This window comes from Halichoeres trimaculatus, unplaced genomic scaffold, assembly GCF_033239565.1.
Source record: "Halichoeres trimaculatus isolate MK-OKI-2021-1 unplaced genomic scaffold, fHalTri1.1 fHalTri1_scaffold_23, whole genome shotgun sequence".
Classification (NCBI taxonomy): Eukaryota; Metazoa; Chordata; class Actinopteri; order Labriformes; family Labridae; genus Halichoeres; species Halichoeres trimaculatus.
The window spans coordinates 17,968,945-17,981,679 of NW_027437201.1; the positions used below are offsets into that span (position 1 = coordinate 17,968,945).

General features: G+C 35.6%; 1 protein-coding gene across 8 annotated transcripts in view; it reads right to left on the reverse strand.

Moving 5' to 3' along the window:
* LOC141784802 (SRC kinase signaling inhibitor 1-like) overlaps positions 1 to 12,735 on the reverse strand; it is a 136,852-nt gene that overhangs the window by 73,421 nt on the left and 50,696 nt on the right. The window lies entirely within an intron of this gene.

Below are 12,735 nucleotides of genomic sequence, written 5' to 3' on the forward strand. Positions count from 1 at the left end.
GTGGAAATGTAAATCAGCCTACAAAAGTTAAAATAATTAAATAAAAAGAGAGAGAAACCAAACAGTGAAATCTTAAAAATGTAGAAGAAAGCAGAAATCTATGATTAATGTGTAAATGAGATGAGGAGAATAGGACCAGTTTAATGTGTGAACAGAGTCTCGAGTCAAAGTCTGCAAAAGGTAGAAGCAGTTGAAGTTGAAGGAGTAGCAGCCTTTTTTGTTTGATTTGAGTCAAGTTTGAGAATTTTATGGCAGGTTAATCGGCAGTTTTTTTCAGTAGCAGCAGCTGCTTCTCTCAGTCAAATTGAAAACATTCCGCCCTCTGAGAGCAGGAGGAGAGGTGAAAAGAGTGAAAAGTTTGTGTCGCTTATACAGTGAAATCTCAAAAACAGTTGAAGATATTAAAAAAGTTATTACAGATATCAGTAGTGGAAAGATCAGTGAACATTTTAAAGCAAAAATGAAGTCTGTAAGTGGGAGTAAGCTGAAGTTAGAGCTTGTTGAAGTTGAAGCAGATTTTAGTCAGAGGAGCTGAAATTTCCCATCTGTTTAACATAGAGAAATTTTTTTGGAAAAAGCTGAATAAATCAAAAAGTTTAATAGTTAGAAAAGTGAAAAGATATAGCACACTATTCCTAAACAAGCTGAATAGTTTAAAAGTTGAACGGTGAAAATCGGACAAAATTTGAAGGCTGTGAAAAGAGCCAAAAAACGTACGGAAGAATAAGAAGAAGAAGAAGAAGTGGAACTAGAGAAGTTGCATTTCCTTGCAGCAAATGCGTTGAAATGCTGAAGCTGGAAAAGTTTGCATAAAAGTGGAAAAAGCTGAAAATGTAAAATAAAGGAGTGGATTAAGAACGTGGATACAGTGGAAATGTAAATCAGCCTTTAAAAGTTAAAATAAATAAATACAAAGAGAGAGAAACCAAACAGTGAAATCTCAAAAATGTAGAAGACAGCAGAAATCTATGACTAATGTGTTAATGGGACGAAGAGAATAGGAGCAGTTTAATGTGTGAACAGAGTTTCAAGTCAAAGTCTGCAAAAGGTAGAAGCAGTTGAAGTTGAAGGAGTTGCAGGGGATCAGAAGATTATTTCAGTCTCTGTTTTTGATGGTAAAATGTTTTAAATAAAGTTTAATCATTTAAAAGTTAAAAAAAGGGGTTATGATGTGAACCAGAGCTGAAAATGTGGAATGGAGAGAAGAAGTAGAAGAAATAGGGGAAAAACAGTACAGAGATTAATGCAGCACTAGTAAGAAGAAAGGAAGGAAGAAGAAGAAAAACCAGCAGTTTGTCAATTATAAGTTGTGGGACAAAGCTGTATAAATAGTGGAGCATGTAGATTAAGTCAAAGGGGGAGGTATGGTATTATAAGTAACTGAAGTACATGTGTGTCTTTGTTCCTGGATGTTTTGATTACTCAGTATAAACAGCTGTGTGTGATGAAAGGTTGTCATGTTTGAATCTTCTGCTGCCTTTTGACGGTTTTGGATGGTAAAATGTTTGTGTGTGTGTGTGTGTGTGTGTGTGTGTGTGTGTGTGTGTGTGTGTGTGTGTGTGTGTGTGTGTGTGTGTGTGTGTATGTGTGTGTGTGTTGGTCTGTGTGTGTTTGGGTTGGCTGTATGTGTTCGTGTAAGACAGTTTGGGTTGGCTGTTTAGGCATTATAAAGAAATATATGTGTTTCTCTGTCCTTCAAAGACTAATCAGTGATTATCCACAGCTGTGTGGTTACCATGGTAATCTTGCTGATGTCATAATGAGTGTGAAATGGCAGTTGCACTTTGGAACTCCTTTGTATCCACTGATCTTAAGCTGGATTTTTGGGCTAGACATAGGTCCGAACAAACTGCATTTATGCTGAAACCCTAAGGGCTAGAAGAAAAACAAAAACATTGTGAGAATCTGGAGACTCTGATGAACAAGATGATGTGCTTCACAAGATGATAGGATTAAAACTGACCGCAGGAGGGTGATGTTTAAAAGTTGTTAGGAATCAAGTTGATGAGAAATATTGGTCAGATTTTAACATTACTTCAGATTACAGGGATGTGACGGTTTCTCTCACACTGAGGCGTTTTTTGGCAAAACTGTACATTTTTTTGCTAAAATACTCCCTTTGTAAGAAGCAGGAGCCTTCAGTGAACCATTTAATGTACTTTTTATTTTTCTGCTGTGAAGATTTTGGAAGTTATGACAATTCGATCGAGATTCGCACAACCTTACTGCAGCAGCCTCTTTCACTCTATTTGAAAACATTCCGCAGTCTAGCAGCCTCGATTTTAGGGCAAAGTGGGAAAAGTTTATGTTGCTTGAAGAGTGAAATCTCAAAAACAGTAAAAGCTGTTTAAGAGCAGATAAAAACCTGAAGAGAGGAAAGATAGCTGAACATTTTAAAGTTTAATTGAAGTCTGTAAGTGGAAGTAAGCTGAAGTTAGAGCTTGTTAAAGTTGAAGGAGATTTAAAGGAAGGAGCTGACATTTCCCATCTGTTTAACATAGAGAAATTTTTTTGGAAAAAGCTGAATAAATCAAAAAGTTTAATAGTTAGAAAAGTGAAAAGATATAGCACACATGTCCTAAACAAGCTGAATAGTTTAAAAGTTGAACGGTGAAAATCGGACGAAATTTGAAGGCTGTGAAAAGGTCCAAAAAACGTACGGAAGAATAAGAAGTTTAACTAGAGAAGTTGCATTTCCTTGCAGCAAATGCGTTGAAATGCTGAAGCTGGAAAAGTTTGAATAAAAGTGGAAAAAACTGAAAATGTAAAATAAAGGAAAAAAAATGTTAAGAGAAATGAGGAAAAGACAATGAGTGGATAAAGAAAGTGGATACAGTGGAAATGTAAATCAGCCTACAAAAGTTAAAATAATTAAATAAAAAGAGAGAGAAACCAAACAGTGAAATCTCAAAAATGTAGAAGAAAGCAGAAATCTATGATTAATGTGTAAATGAGATGAGGAGAATAGGACCAGTTTAATGTGTGAACAGAGTCTCGAGTCAAAGTCTGCAAAAGGTAGAAGCAGTTGAAGTTGAAGGAGTAGCAGCCTTTTTTGTTTGATTTGAGTCAAGTTTGAGAATTTTATGGCAGGTTAATCGGCAGTTTTTTTCAGTAGCAGCAGCTGCTTCTCTCAGTCAAATTGAAAACATTCCGCCCTCTGAGAGCAGGAGGAGAGGTGAAAAGAGTGAAAAGTTTGTGTCGCTTATACAGTGAAATCTCAAAAACAGTTGAAGATATTAAAAAAGTTATTACAGATATCAGTAGTGGAAAGATCAGTGAACATTTTAAAGCAAAAATGAAGTCTGTAAGTGGGAGTAAGCTGAAGTTAGAGCTTGTTGAAGTTGAAGCAGATTTCAGTCAGAGGAGCTGATATTTCCCATCTGTTTAACATAGAGAAATTTTTTTGGAAAAAGCTGAATAAATCAAAAAGTTTAATAGTTAGAAAAGTGAAAAGATATAGCACACTATTCCTAAACAAGCTGAATAGTTTAAAAGTTGAACGGTGAAAATCGGACAAAATTTGAAGGCTGTGAAAAGAGCCAAAAAACGTACGGAAGAATAAGAAGAAGTGGAATAAAGTCACAGGATAACAATATGTTGAAATGCTGAGTCAGCATTTCAACATAACTAGAGAAGTTGCATTTCCTTGCAGCAAATGCGTTGAAATGCTGAAGCTGGAAAAGTTTGCATAAAAGTGGAAAAAGCTGAAAATGTAAAATAAAGGAGTGGATTAAGAACGTGGATACAGTGGAAATGTAAATCAGCCTTTAAAAGTTAAAATAAATAAATACAAAGAGAGAGAAACCAAACAGTGAAATCTCAAAAATGTAGAAGACAGCAGAAATCTATGACTAATGTGTTAATGGGACGAAGAGAATAGGAGCAGTTTAATGTGTGAACAGAGTTTCAAGTCAAAGTCTGCAAAAGGTAGAAGCAGTTGAAGTTGAAGGAGTTGCAGGGGATCAGAAGATTATTTCAGTCTCTGTTTTTGATGGTAAAATGTTTTAAATAAAGTTTAATCATTTAAAAGTTAAAAAAAGGGGTTATGATGTGAACCAGAGCTGAAAATGTGGAATGGAGAGAAGAAGTAGAAGAAATAGGGGAAAAACAGTACAGAGATTAATGCAGCACTAGTAAGAAGAAAGGAAGGAAGAAGAAGAAAAACCAGCAGTTTGTCAATTATAAGTTGTGGGACAAAGCTGTATAAATAGTGGAGCATGTAGATTAAGTCAAAGGGGGAGGTATGGTATTATAAGTAACTGAAGTACATGTGTGTCTTTGTTCCTGGATGTTTTGATTACTCAGTATAAACAGCTGTGTGTGATGAAAGGTTGTCATGTTTGAATCTTCTGCTGCCTTTTGACGGTTTTGGATGGTAAAATGTTTGTGTGTGTGTGTGTGTGTGTGTGTGTGTGTGTGTGTGTGTGTGTGTGTGTGTGTGTGTGTGTGTGTGTGTGTGTGTGTATGTGTGTGTGTGTTGGTCTGTGTGTGTTTGGGTTGGCTGTATGTGTTCATGTAAGACAGTTTGGGTTGGCTGTTTAGGCATTATAAAGAAATATATGTGTTTCTCTGTCCTTCAAAGACTAATCAGTGATTATCCACAGCTGTGTGGTTACCATGGTGATCTTGCTGATGTCATAATGAGTGTGAAATGGCAGTTGAACTTTGGAACTCCTTTGTATCCACTGATCTTAAGCTGGATTTTTGGGCTAGACATAGGTCCGAACAAACTGCATTTATGCTGAAACCCTAAGGGCTAGAAGAAAAACAAAAACATTGTGAGAATCTGGAGACTCTGATGAACAAGATGATGTGCTTTACAAGATGATAGGATTAAAACTGACCGCAGGAGGGTGATGTTTAAAAGTTGTTAGGAATCAAGTTGATGAGAAATATTGGTCAGATTTTAACATTACTTCAGATTACAGGGATGTGACGGTTTCTCTCACACTGAGGCGTTTTTTGGCAAAACTGTACATTTTTTTGCTAAAATACTCCCTTTGTAAGAAGCAGGAGCCTTCAGTGAACCATTTAATGTACTTTTTATTTTTCTGCTGTGAAGATTTTGGAAGTTATGACAATTCGATCGAGATTCGCACAACCTTACTGCAGCAGCCTCTTTCACTCTATTTGAAAACATTCCGCAGTCTAGCAGCCTCGATTTTAGGGCAAAGTGGGAAAAGTTTATGTTGCTTGAAGAGTGAAATCTCAAAAACAGTAAAAGCTGTTTAAGAGCAGATAAAAACCTGAAGAGAGGAAAGATAGCTGAACATTTTAAAGTTTAATTGAAGTCTGTAAGTGGAAGTAAGCTGAAGTTAGAGCTTGTTAAAGTTGAAGGAGATTTAAAGGAAGGAGCTGACATTTCCCATCTGTTTAACATAGAGAAATTTTTTTGGAAAAAGCTGAATAAATCAAAAAGTTTAATAGTTAGAAAAGTGAAAAGATATAGCACACATGTCCTAAACAAGCTGAATAGTTTAAAAGTTGAACGGTGAAAATCGGACGAAATTTGAAGGCTGTGAAAAGGTCCAAAAAACGTACGGAAGAATAAGAAGTTTAACTAGAGAAGTTGCATTTCCTTGCAGCAAATGCGTTGAAATGCTGAAGCTGGAAAAGTTTGAATAAAAGTGGAAAAAACTGAAAATGTAAAATAAAGGAAAAAAAAATGTTAAGAGAAATGAGGAAAAGACAATGAGTGGATAAAGAAAGTGGATACAGTGGAAATGTAAATCAGCCTACAAAAGTTAAAATAATTAAATAAAAAGAGAGAGAAACCAAACAGTGAAATCTCAAAAATGTAGAAGAAAGCAGAAATCTATGATTAATGTGTAAATGAGATGAGGAGAATAGGACCAGTTTAATGTGTGAACAGAGTCTCGAGTCAAAGTCTGCAAAAGGTAGAAGCAGTTGAAGTTGAAGGAGTAGCAGCCTTTTTTGTTTGATTTGAGTCAAGTTTGAGAATTTTATGGCAGGTTAATCGGCAGTTTTTTTCAGTAGCAGCAGCTGCTTCTCTCAGTCAAATTGAAAACATTCCGCCCTCTGAGAGCAGGAGGAGAGGTGAAAAGAGTGAAAAGTTTGTGTCGCTTATACAGTGAAATCTCAAAAACAGTTGAAGATATTAAAAAAGTTATTACAGATATCAGTAGTGGAAAGATCAGTGAACATTTTAAAGCAAAAATGAAGTCTGTAGGTGGGAGTAAGCTGAAGTTAGAGCTTGTTGAAGTTGAAGCAGATTTCAGTCAGAGGAGCTGATATTTCCCATCTGTTTAACATAGAGAAATTTTTTTGGAAAAAGCTGAATAAATCAAAAAGTTTAATAGTTAGAAAAGTGAAAAGATATAGCACACTATTCCTAAACAAGCTGAATAGTTTAAAAGTTGAACGGTGAAAATCGGACAAAATTTGAAGGCTGTGAAAAGAGCCAAAAAACGTACGGAAGAATAAGAAGAAGTGGAATAAAGTCACAGGATAACAATATGTTGAAATGCTGAGTCAGCATTTCAACATAACTAGAGAAGTTGCATTTCCTTGCAGCAAATGCGTTAAAATGCTGAAGCTGGAAAAGTTTGAATAAAAGTGGAAAAAGCTGAAAATGTAAAATAAAGGAGAGAAAAAATGGTAAGGGAAATGAGGTTTATACAATGAGTGGATTAAGAAAGTGGAAACAATGGAAATGTAAATCAGCCTTTAAAAGTTAAAATAAAAAAATACAAAGAGAGAAACCGAACAGTGAAATCTTAAAAAATGTAGAAGAAAGCAGAAATCTATGACTTATGTGTAAATGAAATGAAGAGAAAAGTACCAGTTTAATGTGTGAACAGAGTCTCGAGTCAAAGTCTGCAAAAGGTAGAAGCAGTTGAAGTTGAAGGAGTTGCAGTGGATCAGAAGATTATTTCAGTCTCTGTTTTTGATGATAAAATGTTTTAAATAAAGTTTAAAATGTGGAATGGAGAGAAAAAGTAGGAGAAATAGGGGAAAAAACAGTACAGAGATTAATGAAGCACTAGTAATAGGGGAAAAAGTAGCAGTTTGAGAATTATAAGGTGTGGGAAAAAGTTGTATGAATAGTGGAGCATGTAGATTAAGACAAAGGGGGAGGTACGGTATTATAAGTAACTGAAGAACATGTGTGTCTTTGTTCCTGAATGTTTTGATTACTTAGTATAAACAGCTGTGTGTGATGAAAGGTTGTCATGTTTGAATCCTCTGTCGCCTTGTCACTGTTTTTGATGGTAAAATATTTGTGTGTGTGTGTGTGTGTGTGTTAATCATTCAAAAGTAAAGAGGGTAGAGATGTGAAGCCTACAGCATTTTGTGATATAAGTAGAAGAAGATGCAGTAAAAAGGAGCTGTGGATCCATGCAGGGGTGAGAAGATTGATGGAGGACTTTAGAAATGGTGCCAAAGTCTTTAAAATGCCCATACAGTGCAAACTTGTGTGTCCTGTGTGTGTGTGTCTGCATGTCTTGTGACACCCAGCAGAGATCAGCTGTTGCCATGGTGATCACTACTTAAATCATAACGAGTAACAGATGTTAGGAACCCTACTCCTTCAACAGAAAGCTCTGGGATTTCTGCTGGGACACCCTCTGAATCTTCTGTCACAATTTAGTAACAGAGTGAGATTGGTAAAAAGAGAGCACATCCTATGAAAGCCAAAGCTTTGGGGAACATGTCAGTACAATTTTTGTATAGATAGACGTAAAAGAGAGAGGACGGTGGCAATTTCAAAAACGGCCTCGAAATGGTTCTGACCAGAAATGTTCGATCAAAGTCCCATAGTATTACATAGGAGCAAAAGCTGAGTTAGGTCGACAGTTGGCTGCATACTGTCCAAATGGTACAATCTTTTGCTTAAATATCACCTTTGTTAGAAGCAGGAGGACTCAGGGAACATTCTGATGCCTTTTTTGTTTGATTTGAGTCAAGTTTGAGAATTTTATGGCAGGTTAATCGGCAGTTTTTTTCAGTAGGAGCAGCTGCTTCTCCCACTCAATTTGAAAACATTCCGCCCTCTGAGAGCAGGAGGAGAGGTGAAAAGAGTGAAAAGTTTGTGTCGCTTAGACAGTGAAATCTCAAAAACAGTTGAAGATATTAAAAAAGGTATTACAGATATCAGTAGTGGAAAGATCAGTGAACATTTTAAAGCAAAAATGAAGTCTGTAAGTGGGAGTAAGCTGAAGTTAGAGCTTGTTGAAGTTGAAGCAGATTTTAGTCAGAGGAGCTGAAATTTCCCATCTGTTTAACATAGAGAAATTTTTTTGGAAAAAGCTGAATAAATCAAAAAGTTTAATAGTTAGAAAAGTGAAAAGATATAGCACACTATTCCTAGACAAGCTGAGTAGTTTAAAAGTTGAACGGTGAAAATCGGACAAAATTTGAAGGCTGTGAAAAGGTCCAAAAAACGTACGGAAGAATAAGAAGAAGTGGAATAAAGTCACAGGATAACAATATGTTGAAATGCTGAATCAGCATTTCAACATAACTAGAGAAGTTGCATTTCCTTGCAGCAAATGCGTTGAAATGCTGAAGCTGGAAAAGTTTGAATAAAAGTGGAAAAAACTGAAAATGTAAAATAAAGGAAAAAAAAATGTTAAGAGAAATGAGGAAAAGACAATGAGTGGATAAAGAAAGTGGATACAGTGGAAATGTAAATCAGCCTACAAAAGTTAAAATAATTAAATAAAAAGAGAGAGAAACCAAACAGTGAAATCTCAAAAATGTAGAAGAAAGCAGAAATCTATGATTAATGTGTAAATGAGATGAGGAGAATAGGACCAGTTTAATGTGTGAACAGAGTCTCGAGTCAAAGTCTGCAAAAGGTAGAAGCAGTTGAAGTTGAAGGAGTAGCAGCCTTTTTTGTTTGATTTGAGTCAAGTTTGAGAATTTTATGGCAGGTTAATCGGCAGTTTTTTTCAGTAGCAGCAGCTGCTTCTCTCAGTCAAATTGAAAACATTCCGCCCTCTGAGAGCAGGAGGAGAGGTGAAAAGAGTGAAAAGTTTGTGTCGCTTATACAGTGAAATCTCAAAAACAGTTGAAGATATTAAAAAAGTTATTACAGATATCAGTAGTGGAAAGATCAGTGAACATTTTAAAGCAAAAATGAAGTCTGTAAGTGGGAGTAAGCTGAAGTTAGAGCTTGTTGAAGTTGAAGCAGATTTTAGTCAGAGGAGCTGATATTTCCCATCTGTTTAACATAGAGAATTTTTTTTGGAAAAAGCTGAATAAATCAAAAAGTTTAATAGTTAGAAAAGTGAAAAGATATAGCACACTATTCCTAAACAAGCTGAATAGTTTAAAAGTTGAACGGTGAAAATCGGACAAAATTTGAAGGCTGTGAAAAGAGCCAAAAAACGTACGGAAGAATAAGAAGAAGTGGAATAAAGTCACAGGATAACAATATGTTGAAATGCTGAGTCAGCATTTCAACATAACTAGAGAAGTTGCATTTCCTTGCAGCAAATGCGTTGAAATGCTGAAGCTAAAAAAAGTTTGAATGAAAGTGGAAAAAGCTGAAAATGTAAAATAAAGGAAAGAAAAAATTGCAAGAAAAATGAGGTTTATACAATGAGTGGATTAAGAAAGTGGATACAGTGGAAATGTAAATCAGCCTTTAAAAAGTTATAATAAATAAATAAATAAAAAAAAGAGAAACCGAACAGTGAAATCTCAAAAATGAAGAAGAAAGCAGAAATCTATGACTAATGTGTAAATGAGATGAAGAGAATAGGACCAGTTTAATGTGTGAACAGAGTCTCGAGTCAAAGTCTGCAAAAAGTAGAAGCAATTGAAGTTGAAGGACTTGCAGGGGATCAGAAGATTATTTCAGTCTCTGTTTTTGATGGTAAAATGTTTTAAATAAAGTTTAATCATTTAAAAGTTAAAAAAGGGGGTTATGATGTGAAGTAGAGCTGAAAATGTGGAATGGAGAGAAGAAGTAGAAGAAATAGGGGAAAAAACAGTACAGAGATTAATGAAGCACTATTAATAGGGGAAAAAGTAGCAGTTTGAGAATTATAAGGTGTGGGAAAAAGTTGTATGAATAGTGGAGCATGTAGTTTAAGACAAAGGGGGAGGTATGGTATTATAAGTAACTGAAGTACATGTGTGTCTTTGTTCCTTGATGTTTTGATTTCTTCTTGTTAACAGCTGTGTGTGATGAAAGGTTGTCATGTTTGAATCCTCTGTCGCCTTGTCTCTGTTTTTGATGGTAAAATATTTGTGTGTGTGTGTGTGTGAGTTAATCATTCAAAAGTAAAGAGGGTAGAGATGTGAAGCCTACAGCATTTTGTGATATAAGTAGAAGAAGATGCAGTAAAAAGGAGCTGTGGATCCATGCAGGGGTGAGAAGATTGATGGAGGACTTTAGAAATGGTGCCAAAGTCTTTAAAATGCCCATACAGTGCAAACTTGTGTGTCCTGTGTGTGTGTGTTAGACTGTATCTGCATGTCTTGTGACACCCAGCAGAGATCAGCTGTTGCCATGGTGATCACTACTTAAATCATAACGAGTAACAGATGTTAGGAACCCTACTCCTTCAACAGAAAGCTCTGGGATTTCTGCTGGGACACCCTCTGAATCTTCTGTCACAATTTAGTAACAGAGTGAGATTGGTAAAAAGAGAGCACATCCTATGAAAGCCAAAGCTTTGGGGAACATGTCAGTACAATTTTTGTATAGATAGACGTAAAAGAGAGAGGACGGTGGCAATTTCAAAAACGGCCTCGAAATGGTTCTGACCAGAAATGTTCGATCAAAGTCCCATAGTATTACATAGGAGCAAAAGCTGAGTTAGGTCGACAGTTGGCTGCATACTGTCCAAATGGTACAATCTTTTGCTTAAATATCACCTTTGTTAGAAGCAGGAGGACTCAGGGAACATTCTGATGCCTTTTTTGTTTGATTTGAGTCAAGTTTGAGAATTTTATGGCAGGTTAATCTGCAGTTTTTTTCAGTAGCAGCAGCTGCTTCTCCCACTCAATTTGAAAACATTCCGCCCTCTGAGAGCAGGAGGAGAGGTGAAAAGAGTGAAAAGTTTGTGTCGCTTAGACAGTGAAATCTCAAAAACAGTTGAAGATATTAAAAAAGTTATTACAGATATCAGTAGTGGAAAGATCAGTGAACATTTTAAAGCAAACATGAAGTCTGTAAGTGGGAGTAAGCTGAAGTTAGAGCTTGTTGAAGTTGAAGCAGATTTTAGTCAGAGGAGCTGAAATTTCCCATCTGTTTAACATAGAGAAATTTTTTTGGAAAAAGCTGAATAAATCAAAAAGTTTAATAGTTAGAAAAGTGAAAAGATATAGCACACTATTCCTAAACAAGCTGAATAGTTTAAAAGTTGAACGGTGAAAATCGGACAAAATTTGAAGGCTGTGAAAAGAGCCAAAAAACGTACGGAAGAATAAGAAGAAGTGGAATAAAGTCACAGGATAACAATATGTTGAAATGCTGAGTCAGCATTTCAACATAATAAAGTCACCGGATAACAATATGTTGAAATGCTGAGTCAGCATTTCAACATAATAAAGTCACCGGATAACAATATGTTGAAATGCTGAGTCAGCATTTCAACATAATAAAGTCACAGGATAACAATATGTTGAAATGCTGAGTCAGCATTTCAACATAATTTACGACACATGTTGTCATTACTTGCTTTAAATCAATCCAGTCCTGCTCCTTGACCTGATTAGTAGGCTAAAAAGTAGCATGTAGAAACAACATATATTTGCGCTGATAATCTCAGTTTAAAGTGTGGATTACGATCAGGCATATATCTAGAAGGGAGACTTTTTCAAGATCACTTAGAAACTCCTCACAGTCCCTTGAAGTGCATGAAACAGGACAGACTTTCCCCTGTCTCACTTTTCTATGTCATTTTGAAACAGAAAGGAAAGTTTAGACTTCATCCTAAGTGAAAATGTTTCGTTAAATGTTCATTTATCTCACACAAAGGCTGGTAAATATATGCTATATGCTGTGTGTGTGAGAGTGTGTGTTTTAATAATATTAACCAGAACAAATGGTTTGTGAGGATAGGAATGATTTAAAAGATCTACAAACCCAACAGAGGTTTCATGGTAAACTCTAACATCCCTACTCTTTATCCTCTTTATTAAAATGCATTAATAATCTTCTTTAAAACTTTTTTTGGAGCAGAGCCCTGTTACTTCGTAGAGTTAGCTGGACATTAATATTTCATTGACAGGAGTGGAAGTTTAAAGACCTTTCAAAGGATCCCAATTTCCAGTTTTTAACCCGAGGAAAGCTTAGATAGTTTCACAAAATTCAACCTTTTATCAAAATTAAGGCTTTTTGAAAAATGTATGTATTTAAAAAAGTGTATGAAACAAGTTAGAGTGAAATAATGACTTCCTTTTAGAGATTCAGTTTAACAGTTTGTATATGTATTGTATTGAATAACACACTGTACAGAAACACTGATATATAGCAGTATCTGTCAGGGGAATAAGGAGTGAAAAATCCAGCTCAGTATCTCTTTTCCTTTCTTATAAAAACATTAAAATGTGAACAAATTTCTGAAGGAAATACGACAATGTAAACAGCTTATATGATGGACTATCCAGTGAGTTCTTGCTCTTTTCAACGCTCTAAATGAGAAAAACTCCTTTGGTGTTAAGTTTCATATTTTCAGCGTCATTTTTTTCTGTGTTTACTCTCAGAGGACTGTGTGCTGTGTGTTCCCTGAGTATGTGAGAGATAACGCTTCACTG